The sequence below is a fragment of the Lycium barbarum genome, chromosome 9 (assembly GCF_019175385.1).
Source record: "Lycium barbarum isolate Lr01 chromosome 9, ASM1917538v2, whole genome shotgun sequence".
In the NCBI taxonomy this organism is placed as follows: Eukaryota; Viridiplantae; Streptophyta; class Magnoliopsida; order Solanales; family Solanaceae; genus Lycium; species Lycium barbarum.
In genome coordinates this window covers 114,804,424-114,823,891 of record NC_083345.1, presented here as the reverse complement: position 1 = coordinate 114,823,891, position 19,468 = coordinate 114,804,424, and positions in this window count along the sequence as shown.

Genomic DNA, 19,468 nt, shown 5'->3' with positions numbered 1-19,468 from the left:
TGGTGGCGTGGGAGATGCTGAAGAATGGCTTCCGACCCGGTCAAGGCCTTGGTCCGAACTTGAATGGAATTGTGGAACCAATTCAACTGCCCGGGCACAAGCATACTTTCGGTCTCGGATATGAGCCCACCCCCGAAGAGATTGCTTCGGCTAGTCTCAAAAGAAGAAGTGACATTCCCTTGCCAAAGCCTGTTCCTTGCCTGAATCAGTCATTTCTTAAGGCTTCCGCTGCCCGAGCACCAGAGGAAACGCTTGAAGACAACCTCCTGGAAAGTTTTAAACACTTATTCATCACCGAAGAAGAAACTGAATGCAGTATGGTTTCGGATGGGTATTCTGAAGACCCGACTATCCGAGATGCAGAGCCAGGATGTCGTTTGAACAATTGGATTTGTAACCCGCCCCCGTTCCTCCGGGAGTCTTGGTAGACTAATTGTATTCAGCATTTGATGAAACAGACACGATTTGAAATTGAGGCCTGAATCGTGTCTATGCTTTTGTTATTTTTGCCTCTAAACTTTGAAGTTCAAATGCAATTTTCAAGCCATGCTTTTATTTATATTTTTTCCGTCTTTGCTTAATTAATTTTCTTTTATTTTTCAGCAATCAAATTAACAAATCTGCCGATACTGTGAATGTGACACATAATGAAACAAGCAAGCCCGTAGGAAATGCCGAGCAAGATTCCGAAGAATATGAAGGAGATATGCAACCCGAGGGATTAACTAAGGATTTTGAGTATTTTGAAAATAAGCCGAAACCAAATTTGGATGAAACGGAAATTATAAATTTGAGTAATTCAAAAATCATGATGGAAGTGAGAATCAGTGTCCATTTGACCCCGTCACAGAGAGAAGAATTGATCAAACTCCTGAAGGAATATATAGATGTGTTCGCTTGGTCTTACGATGATATGCCCGGATTGAGCACTGACATTGTTTCGCATAAGTTGTCTCTTGATCCATCCTGTCCTCCGATAAAGCAAAAGAAAAGAAACATTAAATCAGACTTGAGCTTAAAAATCAAGGAAGAGATCTCCAAACAATTTGATGCGAAGGTCATTCGAACTACGATGTACCCCACTTGGCTAGCCAATATCGTTCCCGTGCCAAAGAAGGATGGCAAAGTTAGGGTATGCGTGGATTATCGGGATCTCAACAAAGCCAGTCCAAAAGATGACTTTCCCCTCCCGAATATCCATATGCTCATTGATAATTGTGCGAAGCATGAGTTGCAATCTTTCGTTGACTGCTACGCGGGATATCACCAAATCCTAATGGACGAGGAAGATGCAGAGAAAACAGCATTCATCACACCTTGGGGGGTGTACTATTATCGGGTGATGCCTTTCGGGCTCAAAAACGCAGGGGCCACGTACATGAGAGCCATGACCACCATTTTCCATGACATGATCCATAAAGAGATTGAAGTCTATGTGGATGATATCATCATCAAGTCGCGAAAGAGCTCAGACCATCTGACGGATTTGAGAAAGTTCTTCGACAGGTTGAGGCGATACAATCTGAAGTTGAACCCCGCAAAATGTGCATTCGGCGTTCCTGCAGGGAAGTTGTTGGGTTTTATTGTGAGCAGAAGAGGCATAGAGTTAGACCCCTCGAAGATAAAGGCCATTCAGGAGTTGCCTGCCCCAAAGAGTCGGAAAGATGTGATGAGTTTCCTCGGGCGTCTCAACTACATCAGTCGATTTATAGCGCAATCAACGGTGATATGCGAACCAATAATTAAGTTATTGAGGAAGGACGCTCCTACCAAATGGACTGAAGATTGCCAAAGAGCCTTTGACAAAATCAAAGAATATTTGTCTAGCCCGCCTGTTTTGGTGCCTCCAGAAGCTGGAAGACCTTTGCTATTGTATTTGTTTGTATCGGAGAACGTGTTTGGATGTGTATTAGGTCAACATGACGAAACAGGAAGGAAAGAGCGAGCAATATATTACTTGAGCAAAAAGTTCACACCTTACGAGGCACGATATACGTTATTGGAATGCACCTGTTGTGCTTTGACATGGGTTGCACAGAAGTTGAGACATTATTTGTCTGCATATACTACTTACCTCATCTCGAGGATGGACCCACTCAAGTACATCTTCCAGAAGCCTATGCCTACGGGGAAGCTAGCTAAGTGGCAAATGTTGTTGAGCGAGTTTGATATTGTGTATGTTACTCAAAAGGCTGTCAAAGGACAGGCGATAGCTGATCATCTTGCAGAAAATCCTGTGGGCGAGGAATACATACCCCTTAAAACCTATTTCCCGGATGAAGAAGTGTTGTTCATCGGGGGAGATATCGCAGAAGAGTACCCAGGGTGGAGACTGTTTTTCGATGGGGCGGCAAATTCTAAAGGGGTCGGCATTGGAGCAGTTTTGATTTCAGAGTCAGGCCAGCACTATCCCATTTCAGCCAAAATCAAGTTCCCGTGTACCAATAATATGGCAGAATATGAGGCTTGTATTCTTGGCCTCAGAATGGCCGCTGATATGCACATACAGGAACTTTTGGTTATAGGCGATTCAGACTTACTGGTTCATCAAGTGCGAGGCGAATGGACCACTAAGAACGGGAAAATACTGCCATACTTGCATTGCGTGAAAGATCTATGTAAGAGATTCATCAGGGTGGAATTCAAACACGTTCCAAGGACACAGAACGAGTTCGCTGATGCTTTGGCCACTCTGTCCTCTATGATTCAGCACCTGGACAAGAATCGCATAGATCCTATCAAGATAAATGTGCACGATCAACAGGCATATTGCTTCTATGTGGACGAAGAGCCTGATGGAGAACCTTGGTACTATGACATTAACAAATATCTTAAGAGAGGAGACTATCCGGAAGGCATAACCAGTGTTCAGAAGAAAACGCTTCGGAGACTAGCAAACCATTTCTTCCTAAGTGGAGAAATCCTGTATAGGAGGACTCCGGATTTAGGATTATTAAGATGTGTTGATGCTAAAGAAGCGGCTCGTTTGATTGAAGAAGTGCATGGCGGTACATGTGGGCCTCATATGAATGGCTTTACTCTGGCCAAGAAAATCCTTCGCGCAGGCTATTTCTGGATGACTATGGAATCAGATTGTATCCGTTTTGTGCAGAAATGTCATCGATGTCAGATTCATGGTGATTTGATTCGGGTTCCGCCAAATGAATTAAATGTGACAAGTTCTCCGTGGCCTTTCGCAGCTTGGGGTATGGATGTCATTGGTCCTATCGAGCTAGCCGCGTCGAATGGACACAGGTTCATTTTGGTAGCCATTGATTATTTCACAAAGTGGGTGGAAGCATCTTCGCACAAGTCGGTAACAAAGAAAGTGGTAGCAGATTTCGTTCGGAGCAACATTATTTGCCGATTCGGAATCCCAGAGTCAATTATAACAGATAATGGAGCTAATCTTAACAGTGATCTAATGCGGGAGATTTGCGAGACATTTAAGATTACTCATCGCAATTCCACTCATTATCGCCCTCAGATGAATGGGGCAGTCGAAGCAGCCAACAAAAACATCAAAAGAATACTGAGGAAGATGATCGATAATTACAGGCATTGGCACGAAAAACTGTCGTTAGCTCTCCTCGGTTATCGCACTACTGTGAGAACTTCAACAGGGGCAGCACCTTATCTTTTGGTCTATGGGACAGAGGCGGTGTTACCTGCTGAGGTAGAAATACCATCTTTGAGAATCATCCAAGAAGCTGAGTTAAGTGACGCTAAGTGGATGCAGAATCAATACGAACAATTGATGCTCATTGACGGAAAGAGATTGAATGTCGTTTGTCATGGACAGCTTTATCAGAACAGAATGGCCAAAGCTTTCAACAAGAAGGTAAGACTGAGGCAATTCAAAACAGGGCAATTGGTACTGAAACGCATATTCCCATGTCAAGATGAAGCCAAAGGAAAATTTGCACCTAACTGGCAGGGACCTTATATGGTTCATCGGGTATTGACTGGAGGAGCATTAATCCTAGCAGAAATGGATGGCGAAATTTGGCCGAAAGCTATCAACGCAGATGCCGTCAAGAGATATTATATTTAGAAACCTTCTTTTATTTGCATGAAATATTCTTCAACACTTTTCCATGTAATAGCACTACTCTCCCGTAGCGGGACGCATGACAAACCTATATCGGGTTAGGTCTTTAAGATAGAATTTCTCTCAAATTTTATTTCTTTTTGTAATATGAACTACGCCTGACCTGATTCCCATGGGGGATACGTAGGCGGCCCGCATAGGCCTCGGTCACATCACTTCAAAATTCCAATTTTATTTTCGCTTGTAATATGAACTACGCCTGACCTGATTCCCATGGGGGATACGTAGGCGGCCCGCATAGGCCTCGGTCACATCACTTCAAAATTCCAATTTTATTTCCGCTTGTATTATGAACTACGCCTGACCTGATTCCCACGGGGGATACGTAGCTGCATAGGCCTCGGTCACATTCTCACAAAACCTCAATATCCTTTTTGTAATATGAACTACGCCTGACCTGATTCCCACGGGGGATACGTAGGCGGCCCGCATAGGCCTCGGTCACATTCTCACAAAACCTCAATATCCTTTTTGTATATGAACTACGCTTGACCTGATTCCCACGGGGGATACGTAGGCGGCCCGCATAGGCCTCGGTCACATTCTCACAAAACCTCAATATCCTTTTTGTGAATTGAACTACGCTTGACCTGATTCCCATGGGGGATACATAGGCGGCCCGCATAGGCCTCGGTCACATCATTTATTCTCCCCAATTGCATTTCCGCTTGTAATTTGAACTACGCTCGACCTGATTCCCCTAGTGGGATACGTAGGCAGCCTATGTAGGCTCGGTCTCGCCATTTTGAAAAGATCAACATCCCTTGCACCAGAAACTGGGACAATTTTTTTTTTTAAAAGGGATCACCGTAAGACAACATCGACAGACTCGGGAGAATATTGTTCAACAGAGTCGTCGGGCAGAAGAAACTTCGGAAAGGGGGCATTCGCTTTGTTTCACAATGTGTCACAGTTTCGAGTTCAGCAAAATTATTTATCACCATACATATAGTTTACTGTGTCTATTTTTTTTCGAAATGATGTGATTCTAATCAGACTGTTTACTAGTCGGCCAAGACTTAAAATGAGCGGAGGTTACAAGTTCATACGAAGCTGGAGGCACGAAGCGCAAGAGCCAGATCCCCAAGTCAACGCGAATCAACCCCCTCCCCAAACTTACAAAATTTTCTTTGGATGCAGGTTGCCAAGTTGCAGGAGCGAAATAGGCACGACCTTGAAATGATGGCGCGCCAAACGGTTTGAGCATTCTTCTATCAATTATGTCTTCAAATATAAATAACTTTCGGCGATCACAATAAGCTAATCTTGCAAATTATTTTCTTCAAATATATATCAACGCACAAATATTTTGTATTGCCTTCGAATACATAGCTTTTATTTTTTGCCACTGCGTGTGCTTACAGCCGCATTGCACTGCACCTGCATTAATCACCGTTTTTCATATGATGCATGGGCTGCGCACCGCCCTTTGCATCGCTTTCATATGTTTACTGGGCCATGCACCGCCCTTTTGAATTTTTGCATAAGGCCATGCACCACCTTTCATATGATGCATGGGCTGCGCACCGCCCTTCGCATCGCTTTCATATATCGCCTGGGCCATGCACCGCCCTTTTAAATTTCAGCATAAGGCCATGCACCGCCTTTCATATGATGCATGGGCTGCGCACCGCCCTTCGCATCGTTTTCATATATTGCCTGGGCCATGCACCGCCCTTTTAAATTTCTGCATAAGGCCATGCACCGCCTTTCATATGATGCATGGGTTGCGCACCGCCCTTTGCATCGCTTTCATATATTTACTGGGCCATGCACCGCCCTTTTAAATTTCAGCATAAGGCCATGCACCGCCTTTCATATGATGCATGGGCTGCGCACCGCCCTTCGCATCGTTTTCATATATTGCCTGGGCCATGCACCGCCCTTTTTAAATTTCTGCATAAGGCCATGCACCGCCTTTCGTATGATGCATGAGCTGCGCACCGCTCTTCGCATCGCTTTCATATATTGCCTGGGCCATGCACCGCCTTTTTAAATTTTCGCATAGGCTGTGCACCGCCCTTTGCATCGCTTTCATATATTTACTGGGCCATGCACCGCCCTTTTAAATTTCTGCATAAGGCCATGCACCGCCTTTCGTATGATGCATGAGCTGCGCACCGCTCTTCGCATCGCTTTCATATATTGCCTGGGCCATGCACCGCCTTTTTAAATTTCCGCATGGGCTGTGCACCGCCCTTTGCATCGCTTTCATATATTTACTGGGCCATGCACCGCCCTTTTAAATTTCTGCATAAGGCCATGCACCGCCTTTCGTATGATGCATGAGCTGCGCACCGCTCTTCGCATCGCTTTCATATATTGCCTGGGCCATGCACCGCCCTTTTAAATTTCTACATAAGGCCATGCACCGCCCTTTGCATCGCTTTCATCTATTACATGGGCCATGCACCGCCCTTTGTAAATTTCTGCATAAGGCTGAGCACCACCTTTCATACATTACATGGGTCATGCACCGCCCTTTTAAATTTCTGCATGGGCTGCGCACCGCCCTTCGCATCGCTTTCATATATTACATGGGCCATGCACCGCCCTTTGTAAATTTCTGCATAAGGCTGTGCACCGCCTTTCGTATATTATATGGGCCATGCACCGCCCTTTTAAATTTCTGCATGGGCTGCGCACCGCCCTTAGCACCGCCTTCCATATGTTACATGGGTCATGCACCGCCCTCTTAAAATTTCTGCATAAGGCTGAGCACCGCCTTTCATATATCACATGGGTCATGCACCGCCCTTTTAAATTTTCGCATAAAGACATTGCACCGCACATGCCTTGTTTTGTTATTATTTATTAGTACCCTGCACATGCTCGCGGCCGCATTGCACCGCACTTGCGTCACTGTATTTCAATATTTATTCTTACTGACTATTTTCATCTAGTTTTAGTTTCGCAGGAGCTTTAGCGCAACGTGGAACTATTTCTTCGGCAGCGAACTGGGGCAATACGTCGGGAAGGACAAGCAGACTTCTCGACAAGGGTCAAAGATCTACCTCGAACACTCAGCTCCAAATTCGAATTTCCCGTTCACATTCCAGCACAATCAATTTTCAGGGTTCTATCACGATACCCAGTGTCATCATAATTCGACACTGGGACAATATTTTTTTGCGAAGATTCGCATCAAATCGTGAGTTGCCAGTCATAGGTGGCGTAGTCTCCCCAGAACTACACACGGCCTGATTCTCGTGCAACCTGAGATATGTAGGCGATTCAGAGACCAGAATTCGGCCGTAATTTTCTTTACCCTTAGTCCTCCACAATCCTTTAGCCGGGACAAAATAGGCTACTAAGTCAACGTCTTTGCCCGAAAATTCTTTCATCATTACCAGGCAAAGAGGGACAAGTTGTTGACACCCAATTTTGTCCCGCCTCTCCTCCGAAATACCTTTTTATACTTCTGGTATTTCGAGAAATTAAAAAATATGCATTTAAGTTTTGCTATAATTATTAGTCTTTTATTAACAACCACGTTTTATTTATTCTACTGCAGTTTATTATTATTATTATTATTATTATTATTATTATTATCATTATTATTATTATTATTATTATTATTAAATTATCATTTATTACTAATTGTCATTAATTATTATCATTCTTGTTATTTCCATTATCATTATTATTATTATTATTATTATTATTATTATTATTAATTACTAATCATTATTATCAGCTTTATTTTGTTATCAATTATTAATCATCATTATCATCGTTATTTTATTATTAATTATTATCATTGTTTTATCAATAATTGTTATTTATTATTATTATTATTATTATTATTATTATCATCATTATTATTTCTTATTATTATTATTATCATTATTATTTTATTATTACCACTATTATTGTTATTATTATTAATTTATTATCATTTTGTTATTACCAATAATTGTTATTTATTATTATTATTATTATTATTATTATTTATTATTATTATTATTACTAATTATTATCATCTTTATTATTATTATTAATTATTATCATTGTTATTTTTTGTTATTAATTATCAATATTTGTTATCTACTATTATTATTATATCTATTATTATTTTTTTATCACCATTATCATCAGCATTATCATTATTACCATTATCATTATTAACAGTATTACTACCGCTATTTATTTGCTACTGTTATTTTAGTATTATTGAAACTTGCATTTCTCGACGTTTCTACCAACTTCCGCACACACATCGCATTTATTTTGCACATTTAAATGATAGCGTTTGTTATTAAATATTATTGCACGGTCATTTGCGACATCATATAATTTTTTACCCGGGTCTTTTTATAATTATATACTTCCGTATTAAGTGATATTCTGGCACCCTTAGTACATCGTTAATCAAGATGTGTCTCCTATTCAAATTTAGAAGCCAAACTATTTCTTGCACTTAGTCCGTATATTGACTTATCGGACCCCAAATCAAAGTCCGATTAATTCCTAATATTTTTGGACTAGACCATATTTTTTATCTCAATTTCTAGATCAGTCCATGTTTAATTTAATAGTCCACTCTTTTAAATACCCAGTCTAAAATTTGACCCGGTCCACAAATGGACCGGGTCCAATTCATTTCTCAGCAAAAATAAGGGAAACCCTCCTTCACTTCATTTTCGCGCCCCCTTTTCCCTTCTCCTTCATCTCCGCCTCCCTTCACCCTTTACCCCGAAACCCTCGCCGCCGCTCCCACTCACCCCTCTTTCCCTCCTTCTTCTCCGCTCCCCACTCACCCTTGTCCCCCAATTTTCTCTCTCTCCCGCTCCTCCTTCCCTTTTTCAGTACAAAAAAACAACAAAACAAAAACCTATAAAGGGCAACAGTAGACGAGAACGAAGGGGGGAGAGGGAAACGAAGGAGAAAAACACGAACAAAAAGGAAAAAGCCTGAGAAACACCCCTAAAAACATATCAGATCTTGAACCAAGATCCCCTAAAAAAAATCATTTTTTCTTTCCTCTTCGGCAGTAGCAATCTCATCTTGATATCGAATCCGAGTCCAAGTCGCCTTCCTTTTTTTTTTGTTCTATTTTCGCGGATCTGAGAACATATAAATCAAAGATTCGAGTTTGTTTCAACGAGATTCGAGGTGCTTCGAGCGTACATCGCAAGATTAATACCCACTTCGCTGCCCCTCGAAGAAGGTAATCACACTCGTCTTCACTTCGTCTTTAATTTTGGGAAAGTAGAAATGTAATCGTTCAAGTATTTCTCATCGTTTATTTGGTTTAGTCGGCTGGAATGTGTTCTCTCCTTGTTTGTTATAAATTAGTGTGAAACGACTAATTTAATCAAATATGTGTTTAAATCCTTCGCTTGGCTACTCCTCCGTTTTAGTCATTTTTTTTTCTTAATGTATGGTGTCCCTATGTCAAGTTGGTTTAATTTATTTAGATAAGTATGTCTCGTAGTTTAATGTAGTGAAACATGTTGGTGTATTAGCCTTAGTTCAGTTTGATTATCAGTTAAATACGCGTAATAAGTCAGTATAGCTTAATATGTTTTAACCAAGCATGTTGTGATGGTTTGGTTCAGTTCGATCTTGGTACTCATCCTGCCAAGTGTGTTTAATATAGTTAAATCCCCTATGGTCGATTATCTTGCTGTCTGATTATGCTAAATCTTCATTCATGTTGGTCTGTTATCTGTAATCTAAATATATGATAAGTTGATTCTTAAATCTTTCTATGTGACAGTATGATTAGTACACTTAATTCTTTTAGATCAGAATAGTATGTTAGACTGATGTAGTATCTAAAATATGCCTATCTATTTGTTCAAGTGCTTGAGTTGAAAATCACTAATGGTCTCTATTTGGATACAATAAGATTATTTTTCTTCACGGTGTATTGAGTTCAATAATGTCTTCATAGTGTTCTACGGATAACCAGTAGAGCCCTTAAGCCTATGAGATTAAAAAAGTGACGAGTTGGCTAGGACTAAATGGCATTTGCTTGATTTGAAAGTAATCACAGCCTCTGTGTGTCTCCTTCTTATGACCCTTTTTTTTTTTCTTCGAACTATGGGATTTGTGTTTTAGTTTGCAATCTGTCACTCGATTTAATAAGTGACCAAAACTCTTGTATGCTCCTTATTGGTTCCGCTTCAGATTAAGAAGTCCACGATATGAATTTAGGTTGATTGGTTTTGAATGAGTGTAAAAAGATCTAAAGGATTTTAGATGCAACTTGTAGCATCTATGAATTTATCTAGTACTCTGGAAGCTTGTGAAACAAGTGTAGGTCTATATTTGCAGCCTGTTTGAGTCCTGATGATTGCTGACTGCCTATCTATACATAGGATTGATCTCAACCATCCTTAACCTGAAGTTAGGCTCTTTGTTCTAAACAAACCTGCTGTATGCTTCATACATGACCAATTGCGATGTTCTAGGCCAACTTGTTTATAAATTTTGGTTTTTCCTGTGATTGGTTGAAATTGAATCAACTTGTGAAAGGTCCTGTACATATCCATGGTCATAAATATGATTTGCGTGTTCAAATTGATCTATTTATGGATGTTTGAGTCTGTAATTTGTCTAAATACATACTGCATATTGTCTAGATAAATATGAGCCATTTACTTGTGATGTTTGAGATATCATGTAAAAAATAGCATGTGAGGAATCCCCAAAACCGCATGCCTGGGTCTGCATCATTAGCTGTGTGTTTTCATGGATTCTATAAAGCCGTATGACTTGTAATTTGGGTAATTATCCCAACTGCCACCACTGGTTTAAGCCCGTATGTTCCCATTTAAGCAAGGAGGTGTCAAATATACTTGGTACAATTTGAGGCCCTGGACTGTCGTACTTTGGTCAGCTGTGATTACCATTTTTTTTTGGGCTGCTGCTTGATGCTAACAGCCACAGTGTCTATACTATAATCCAAATGCTGTGTTTTCTGTAGTAATTGTTTTCAAGGGTCTATCCATACCAGTATTGCCATGTTCTGAAACCAGTTAAGACCAGGAGGCGTGTTGGTTTGGATAAGTGGCAAAGGATGGCCCTATTTGGTTAAGATTAAAAAAAAAACGTAAATCTGTCATTTAAATTGTTTTCCCTGAATTAAGTGTTGAGTGTCCCTTTTGCGTTTGACTTTATTCCTTGATTATATTACTAATCCTTTTCCTTTTCATTTTTTATGCGTGACCACCGCGCGTGAGTCCGAGGGACTCATCTTCTCCTGCATTCGATGTTGGGCTAAATCCCAACGAAGCACTTTTATCGAGTCAGCCCCATCAACTAAAAATCTGGGCCATGGCCCACAACAACAGCAACAGTCCGCAGCAGCATACTGGGCCGAAGCCCACAGCAATTCCCAACAGCAGCAGTCCTAAAAAATGGGCTGAGCCCATTTAATTTTATTTATGCCTCTGCTTTATTTTATGCCTTTAACTTGTATATTATTTGACTAACACTTTTTCCTTATTTTGTTTTCCCTTGGCTTAGATGAATTATTGGAAATTAGTATGGATAGTTTAGCAATGGGTAGTTAGATTAAAGAAGATTAACAATCAATTCCATAAGTCTATTTTTTATTTTTTTATTTTTTATGTGTTAAAACTATTTATAATGTCTAATGTTATTTTATTTGGAATGATTGATTTGCAAAACAGCACGACTTTATATTTCGAGTTAAGAGAATCATATTTTATTCTTATTATCCTAGAAAATTCCAAAACGTCACTAATATGTAAACATAAATTCAAGTATATTTTAAAAATAGCTCTTCAAGTTTGAATCAATCATAAAATTTTAGCGAAGCACATTTAATAAGAAGTAATGAAAAGGATAAAGAGGGTTTTTATTAGCTATTTTCGTATTTTTATACTCCTAAAATTAATCAATATCCTGGCATTTCAGTTATTTCAAATATTTATTAAACATTGCACAAATTCACATTTTCTTCTACTTATATATTTTAAGCAATCATTTTTTTTAAATAGCATTATTATCTAAAGTTTTCGCAACATTTATAAGTTTATTTTAAATGGCATTTGAAGTTTCCTTTTATGCAAATTATTATAATTTCTACAAATCCCATTCTAAATAGTATTTTAGCCCTAGCAACTTTTAGAAGTCTTATTTTAAAAGGCATTTAAAATTTTCTTTTTATGTAGATTATTATATTCTTTCTAAATCCTATCTTAAGCAACGTTCTTATATTTTCTTAAAATCTTAGCAACATTCCCTAGCCCTATTTCTTAAATTTCAGGCCTCTTATTTAAGCATTAATTAATTAACCTAAGTTTGGTCGGATAACCGTAAGTTAACGGATTCTAAAGGATGCCTAACCCCTTCCCTTTAGGATAATATGGAACCCTTACCTAGAATCACATTGGTTAAGCAGATCATTAACAGAGGTTTAGTTTTAACTTTACCTTAGTTAATAATTAGGTGTCCTAATTCACCGTAAAAAATCAATTAGGTGGCGACTCCTTAAAACAAACAATATATAGGAATCTCCAATATGTTGTACTCCACTTCAATTCCGGTTAAAATGGGGTATAACAGCTTGGCGACTCCGCTGGGGACTTCTAGGTTCTAACCATAACAAACTTAGGTTAATAATTAAACAGATTCCCATGCGATCCTTAATAACGTGTTGCCTTAAGTAGTCCGAAAACATACCCCACGTACTAATGCTCTCATTAGCTGCAATTGCAAAAGCTAGAGGGAATATAACTCTATTTGCATCCATTCCAACTGCTATTAGTAGCTTTATGTCATACTTCCCGTACACATGTGTTCCATCAATTGATATTACAGGCCAACAATGAGCAAAACCATCAATGCATGGTTTGAATGCCCAAAACACAAAATCAAAAATATTACCGGGCACACCAAGTTTCGATTTGAGATTCCATTCAACAACAGTACCATGATTGAAGTGTTGTAGAGCCGCCATGTATCTCGGCAACTTCTTGAAAGAGCCCTCCCAATTGCGGTAGACCATCTCATGTGCACGCTTACGCCCAAGATACGTCTTCCTCCTAGTAATAGTTTTGTTATATACTTTCAGGACGGCTGTAATACAATCTTTAATAGGGTACCTGAAAAAGTTGAAATATTAGCATATAGCAACGACGAACATTAAATTAACACCAAAAATAAAATGAACATAGGCGAAGGGGATACCTTGGGATTTTTGCAATGTCGCCAACTAACACACGAGCAATCATATTGGTATCTAGATTGCAATGATCATCTGGGAGGTCACCCATATCACAAGTGTGCTTTGTGTAGAACTTTGAAATAGTCCACATCTTTTCAGCAGTTTCCTTACCACGGAGCATCCATTCACAGCCTTGATATTTTCGCTTGCAGACCAATCGCCAAAGTTTTCATATGGAATCGTCAACTTTAAGCTCCCTCATCCACTGGATGCAATAAATCTTAACAACCCTTTGCAATGATTTTTTCGAGCTGAAAATCATCCCTTTTTCAATATGAGCTCTTTGTTTTAAAAGATCCACTGACTCTTTCCACAAACTTCGCCGAATATGATCATCATCCCTAGTAAAGACAAAGGCATCTGGGCGATCTTAAAGATGATCAAGATAGGGGATCTCATCGGAATGCCACTGAATTGGTGTCGACTCTTGCTGTTGAAATTGGCTTTGCGGCTGAACCGGAGTCGACTCTTGTTGTTCAAATGGTTGCTGTGAATTCAGTTCCTCCTCGTGTGCCGGACTGTCCATCATGTCTTGCAACAGTTCTACTTGATGTTGAGGATTAGTTCCAACCTCAATTTCATCGTCACTTTGCTCATCGTCGCTTTCATCCGCATTAGGTATTTCCTCACTATCACTGGATGATGTCACTATATAATTCGGATAATCTGGACCATCCATGGCAGGACTTTGCCTTTAATTTGCTGCAACCACCACATTCTCCCTACATAAGAAATTAGGGTGTTTTAACTACTACACATCAAATAACACTATTGATGTTAAAAAAATAGACATACCGATAGCAATCAACTGCATCGAAACTTGAGGAAGGACCGTCGCTTTGAGTTGTTGGATAGGCTGAGGATGTTCCAACCTGATTCCTCCATCCTGATTGAGGAGACCGTCCGATATGATCCATATCAGGTGTATAACCCCTAAATAATATAATCGACATCATTAGTAGCATTCAAGTGCCACTACACATAATAATAATAATAATAATAATAATAATAATAATAATAATAATAATAATAATAATAATAATAATAATAATAATAATAATAACAATACTAATACTAATAATAATAATAATAATAATAATAATAATATTGTAAAAAATGAATATTTACCACTGCCCGTAAAATTGCTGACTTAAACTATCCAGAGGCATTTGGCTCGTCAAAATGCCTTCATAAGTACTCATGTCAGGGTAATTGTGTTGATAAGTAGGTTCCGCTTGAGTGACTTCGGCCTGAATTATAGACGGGGCTTCCCGACGAGGTCTATTTCGGGCTTCCTGAGGAGCCCTAGCCATGAATTCAAGTCGATTAATGGGCACCTTCTCTATATACATTTCAAGGACGTTTAAAGTTATGCATTGCCTATAATCATAAGTAGCCTTCAAATAATCAGTCAAAGAATCATCGTCGTGAATGTACCACTGTCCATAACTAGTTACACCTTGCGGCGTAAATGACACTGGATATTTTCCAATTATATTGAGATCAAAATCACTTCTACTAACTTGTAGTCTATTATACAAGGCTTGGAGTAGTTTTGAGAATTTTAAGTCAAGTGGAAACTTAACATGGTATTTTGGGGGAGAATCGTATCTCAAATTATTTTCCTCGAATATAATTTGTCCGTCCCAGAATAAAGAAACTCTAATTCTTGGAACATCTGCCATATTTTGAATAATTGAGGAGGAATACAAAATGCTAAAACTATTTGAAACTTAGAATTTTATGCTTTAGGAATTCGGTATTAATAGGATTCGAAGTTTGAATATAGAACCAACGCATGCATGCAATCACAGTGTCTTGTAGTGTTACGTCAAATCAAGTAAGTGTATAAAGTGTTGCATAACGCATGAAATAAGTGCGTTATGGCAGAATAGCGCAGTAAATTACTGCGTTATTCTGTCACAGAAGCCTCACAACGCGGTAAAATAATGCGTTATGTCAGAATAACGCACTAATTTAATGCGTTATATCGGTATAACACAGTATTTTACTGCGCTATGCCGCCACATCGTATTGTCACCTCAACTGTCAAACAAAAAAACGTCATGATTCGAATCAAACTTTATATAACGTAATTTGACGAATAACTTACCAACACAACATTCCACACAAAATTGAGTTACGATGTCATTTTTTGACCAATTTAGAGATATTAATCGTGTTATATCGTTCACTCCAGCAAACATCTTTGAAGCAATGGGTAGGATCTGGGAACTAGGTGATGATGATTTTCATTACTCAAATAACCCTAACGACAGATTCAATCGAGAATACAATAATAAAATGAGAGGAGTGGGATTGGCGTGTTAGGGAAGCTGAAGCACTGGAGTACAAGTGTTATATCCCGTATTTTTATACGTCGAGTTATTCGCAAGAGAATCGACTCAAATTAAAGACGGATCATTTTCGGATACGAAATAGAAACCCTTAATTTTCAATTTTAATTAGAACCTAAATTGTTTACAAATTTTATTTAGTGTAAAAATATTATTGGAGATTAGGGATTAATTAATTGTGATTAGATTATCAAGTAAGAATTAGTGATTAATTAAATTAATTAGCCTAATTATTATTGTGGGCCCCACCCGATTTAAATTAAAAAGAAAAGAAAAAAAAACAGAAAAAGAGATGGGTCATAAGGGGTGAGGGTACGTGTCCAACATAAGGACACCATATATATATATATATATATATATATATATATATATATATATATATATATATATATATATATATATATATGTCAATGACTAAAGTGAACAATTCACTTTCATTTCCAAATTAGAAGCTTAAGAAAAGGAAAAAAATATGCATAACCATGGCAGCCATGGTTCGGCCAGCCATGGTTTTTAAGAAAAAACAAAATTGCTTTCTTGTTGTTGATTGAGTTTCAAGTGCAATACAAGTTCAAGGAGGTGATAGCAACATTGGATTTTCAGTTGGAGAAAGAGAAATTGAAAAATTGGAGCAATTGAGCGTAGAAATTCCTCCGAGAAAAATTTGGTAAGATTTCCTTATTTTATGGTGTAATTGTGTTAATAATGTTGTAATGGAATTATTAAAATTTTATTGGACGAAAGTGGAAGTAAGAATATGCATAAAATTGATGTTATAGGAAATCGTGGGTTGAAATGGATTTAGAAAAGTTATTGGGTTGTTAGAATTGTTATGGGCTGAAAAGTGAGAATTTTATATGTATATCTCTGTTGTTGGTATTTCTGTGTTAACAGGAGGATAATTGGAAATTCGGGTTAGACGGATATATAGGGGAAATGCTGCCCGATTTTCGTTAAGTCCTTAAATAATGAAAAGCCCTTAACGAGAAAGTATAAGCCAAAGAATAAATTCTACAAGCGATGGGCTACGGATTTATGGACTATAAAGTATAGTTACTAACGATAACGTTACTCTTATATTAAATAGGCTAAAAGAGCGACAAGGCGAACGGGTTTGCGAATAGTTGCTAACAGGTATGTAAAGTTGTCCCTTCTTTCTTTTGGCATGTCTTAGACTTAAGTGATGAATGATATGAATTTTGGGGTAATTCTATTCATAAGTCTTGAGTGTGATTCATGATTCTTATTCATTTCTTGATGTTAGAACTCTTAAGTGATTGAGTTTCCCTCGAGTCCTCTATACGTTGGATAGTAGTTGATGTGTAAAAGTTCCTATTCTTAAAGACTATATAATGATTAATGTCCTTGACTTCTAATAGTTGTTTCGCATTATCTTGATATATGACACATGATTCCTGAGGCTCTATTTGATATAGTTCTTATTGAGATTCATACTTACCATGACTATTGTCTTGATATTCGAGTGTTAGTTGATCCACTTATTCTATTGAGTCTCAGATGATGATGTAGTGGCATATGGTTGCTCATGATATTCTACTCGTGCATACTGTTATTGTATCATTCACCAAGTCCCGGTCCGGGTATGTTATCGTGCACAGTGTCGTTGCATTATTCACCGAGTCCCTTACTAGAGGGCCGGGTACGGTATATGTATATGATGATATGATTATGGCACCGAGTCCCATGATGGGCCGGGTATGGTATACGTGTACACGAATTTATTCACCGAGTCCCATAATGGGTCGGGTACGGTATATGATGATATGATAATATGACTTTATTCACCGAGTCCCATAATGGGCCGGGTACGGTATATGATGATATGATAATATGACAAGTATAATTGTATTCCGTAAGGCACAGGTGTAGTGATTTCTTGATTATCATATTTGTTCCCTGGAATCTCTACTTCAGTTATGATCCTTCTTATTGTATTTTATGTTTTATATACTCAGTACATATCTCGTACTGACCCCCTTTCTTCGGGGGCCTGCGTTTCATGCCCGCAGGTGCAGATACTCGCTTTGGTGATCCGTCAGCTTAGGACTTCTATCCAGCTGTCTTGGAGTGCTCCATTGTCCCGGAGCCTAGACTTTTGGTACAGATCCTTCTTGATGTATATATACGTTTATCCAGGGGTACGGCGGGGCCCTGTCCCGTCATATGTTACTGTTGATACTCTTAAAGGTCTGTAGACATATGTGTGGGTTGTAAATAGATGTTGTTCGGCTGCGTTAGTATGACTTATATTTTGGGACTTTCCCATTCGTAGTGGCAGCCTTGTCGGCTTGCGTATATACATATTTTGGGATGTTGTATGTAGTGGTAGCCTTATCGGCTTGCGTATGTATAGTTGGGACGTTCCCATATGTGATGACAGCCTTGTCGGCTTGTTTATTATGTTATCCTCTGATGGTTGTGACTCCTCAGGAGACAGGTTGCCTATATATATATATGTGACCGTCTGAGACGACGTTTTGATTTTATAAGTTCCATATTATGTGTAGTTGCAGATTGATTATAGATAACAGGTGTGTACACGAGTCTCCAGCTCGGGCACTAGTCACGGCCTACGGGGTTGGGTCGTGACAACAAGTTAGCGTCAGTAGGGCTTAAACGCCCAAAAAAACGTGTTATGTCAATGTCTCGCGGAACTCCACAAGAGTTTAATTTGGCTCTTAATCGTTTTCGTGAAGAGAACAATCGGATGCAAATGCGTTACCATAGGGTAGAATATGGTTTACATGGTAGCACAAGATTTAGATCCAAGCCCCCCGGGTACTTAGGGGTTTGCAACTATATAAGTAGCCCTTTCTTTTGTTATTAGACTACACCATATTCAATGTCAAGTAGTAGAAACTCACCTTAGAGCCCGTTTGGATTGGCTTATAAAGTTGCTTATAAGCTGATTTCAGCTTTTTTGAGTGTTTGACTGGCCAGCTTAAAGTCATTTTGTGCTTAAAATAAGCTCAAAAAAATAATTGGGCCCATTTGACTTAGCTTATCTAAAGTAGCTTATAAGCTGAAAACAGCTTATAAGTCAAAAAAAATAAGTTAGACTACCCCAACTTATTTTTTTTAGCTTATAAGCTGCAAACAACTTATAGGCATAAGCCCATCCAAACAGGCTCTTAGTCTTTACTCCTTCCAAAAGAACCAAATAGCAGTGATGATGAGAGTTCAAATCATAGCAGCTTTTCGAGCGATACCAGTGATTTCAAACTAGATGAGCTAAATCCCCACCTTCTTATAGAGCGTAATGATGATTTCTGCAGTGTGAAATATTCAGATCCGCGGGAATATTATTGCAGTTTACGCCGAGAATGGTCACATCGGCTTGCCGAATCAGAACGTCTTGTTCGTGACTTGGAAAATCTCAACGCTCCAATCCCAACAAGGTACTCCTTAACCATGCCTCAAGTAGGTCCAGAAACTTGCGAGCTTGCCGTGCAAAGGATTAGAAAAGAAAACAACAGAATGCTGGCAAGACGATGTAGATTTTACATACAGTTGGCCGAAGAACAAGCATCATCAACCGGTAGAGAACTAACTGCTACTGAAAAAAGATGTGTCTTAAGAAACCGCCAATATTTTTCTGAGGACGATATTGAGGACTTGTACTCTGATGATGATTAAGAATGTTGTGATTTTAGTTTTAAGTTAAATTTATGATTATGCTGTTATTTCTCATTAATTAGTATGTTAAGTATTTTTCATCTACTCAAGGTTATGAATGAATGATGCAATTTAATTTTTTTTTTTATATGAATGCTGCCA